Below are 2,623 nucleotides of genomic sequence, written 5' to 3'. Positions count from 1 at the left end.
ACAAATTCCCATCTGCCCATAACCGCGGGCACGACTTTCGAAAGTTCAAATCCCTGCAGGGGAGTCCCAACTTAACCCATGACAAGCTCTCACGGTCAACGAAGGAATAGACCTCCTCCCGAGACATTTCGATCAGACTCGGTATCCCGGTTCTACAAGACACTTCGACAAGTTAAAACAAATCCAGCAACACCGCTTGAATGTGCCGACTAATCCCGATAGGAGCTGCACATATCTCGTTCTCAGGGCATACTCAGATGAACACTACGTACAACTAAGACCAACCCTTGAGTTGCCCCGAGGTGGCGCTGCAAGTGGCTCTGTTTGGACCAACACTCAGAGGAGCACTGGCCCAGGGGGGTTTAAAATAAGATGACCCTCGGGCTCCGGAAACCCAAGGTAAAAAGAGGCTAGGTGGCAAATGGTAAAACCAAGGTTGGGCATTGCTGGAAAAGCTTTAATCAAGGCGAACTATCAAGGGGTTCCCATTATAACCCAACCGCGTGAAAAACGCAAAATCCGGGAACATAACACCGATATGACGGAAACTAAGGCGGCAAGAGTGGAACAAAACACTAGGCGAGAGGCCGAGCCTTCCACCCTTTACCAAGTATATAGATGCATTAAGATAACAAGGCAATATAATGATATCCCAACAAGTAAATAATGTTCCAACAAGGAACGGTCTCCAATCTTCACCTGCAACTAGCAACGCTATAAGAGGGGCTGAGCAAAGCGGTAACATAGCCAATCAACGGTTTGCTAGGACATGGTGGGTTAGAGGTTTGACACGGCAATTTGGGAGGCATGATAAGCAAGTGGTAGGCATCATAGCATAGGCATAGCAAAAGAGCGAGCATCTAACAAAGCAAAGATAGTAGTGATTTCGAGGGTATGATCATCTTGCCTGCAAAGTTGTCAGAGTTGTCTGGATCCTCGAAAGCAAACTCAACGGGCTCCTCGTTAGAGAACTCGTCTCCCGGCTCTACCCAAACAAGACAAACAAGCAGCAAGGACACAATCAACCACGTGCAAAGCTCAAACAATATGATGCAAAGATGGTATGCTATACGGGATGTGATATGTGATGCATATGCAAGATTTGACAAGAAATGAATGAACCTGGCCTCAACTTGGTAATCCAATGTGCCACTAGAAAGTTGAGATGAAATCGCTTGAAAACGATATAAAGAACGCCGGAATCGGAGTCACGGTTTGGAAATGGCAAGCAATTCAAATATGGCACCGGTCTGCGATATACAGCAAGTAGCCATCTAAATGCAACAAGATGAATATGCTACAGCGCCCAAACATGGCATAAAAATACATGGCAGGGATCCATTCATGATGATTAATAAAAGATGAACACTGAGCTACGGCCAATTCATCCACTAACAGGTTCAAACAAGCATGGCAAAAATGCATTTGGTAAACAGATTTCAGACTTAGTGAAATTAACACTTGTCTGGAATTTCAGATCAGGTAGCACACTTTGGAGCATGAAAGCTATATGCTACAGGGTCTGATCATGGCCATGTAAAGCATGGCATGGAGGTGCTTAAAGAGCTTAACAAAAGTCCCTTAGTGACCTTGAGCCAAAAGGGATCAGAAAATACATTTGCAAGCATGTGAACATGGCAAAAACATAATCAGGTCACAGACTTAGTGAAAAACTAGAGCATGCAAAATCAGATGTCAAGTAGGCATGTTAACGAGCTCGATGCACTCACTATAGAGCAAGTCATGACAATCTAAGCATACCCCCATGAAGAATACACATTATGCAAGCTAGACATGGCAAGAACAATAACATCGCATGCACGGATCAATTACAACATCCTCGGCAAAATCGCTAACAAGTAGACAATCTGCCCAGATTCACGAAATAGAAAAAGTAGAGCTCGATTGGCTCAAGCTAGGGTGCTCCATAATTGCAGAAAAAGACATGGATGGATAGAGAACTACAAGGTTAACAAAACATCCTTGCTGATTATCCTCAAAAGAGGCACGGATCACTAGGAAACAACACAAACATATGGCATATTGAGATAAACAGATCAAGGACTTAGTGGAATTGTTAAGTCCCTGAAATCAGCATTAACGAATGCTCCACTTTGCAAGCTTGTGCTAGTCACCACACACATCACAAAAATACATGGGTTGCACCTCTGAAGAGATGGCAAAACATATAACAAAACACATGTAGAGCTCAGGGGCATATAATGCACACAATAATCATGGCAAAAATGACAAATATCTAAATGGAGCAGCAGATCTGACAATTATCTCAAATAGCATTCTTCCAACAGCATTTCGGGCATCAAGATGAAATAAAATGAAAATGATGCAATGAGATGAAATGATGTGCTCTCTGAGATGAACATTTTGATATGATTTATGCCCAAAACGGAGCTACGGATGCAAAGTTACGATGCGATGAACATGGCAAAATAATTAGGGTTTCGGGGCAAAAGTCAACCGAGGCAAATCCCAGATCTAGATCCAGCCGGGCGCGGGTTACGAGGATCACCGGAAATACTGTTCACCGGGCGCGGGGACGGCGCCGGAGCTCGGGGGAGGCAGCGTGGAGCTCGCCGGAGTCGGTGGCCGAGGTCGCCGGACT

Source organism: Triticum dicoccoides, chromosome 5A, assembly GCF_002162155.2.
Source record: "Triticum dicoccoides isolate Atlit2015 ecotype Zavitan chromosome 5A, WEW_v2.0, whole genome shotgun sequence".
In the NCBI taxonomy this organism is placed as follows: Eukaryota; Viridiplantae; Streptophyta; class Magnoliopsida; order Poales; family Poaceae; genus Triticum; species Triticum dicoccoides.
This window is presented reverse-complemented; position numbering follows the sequence as displayed.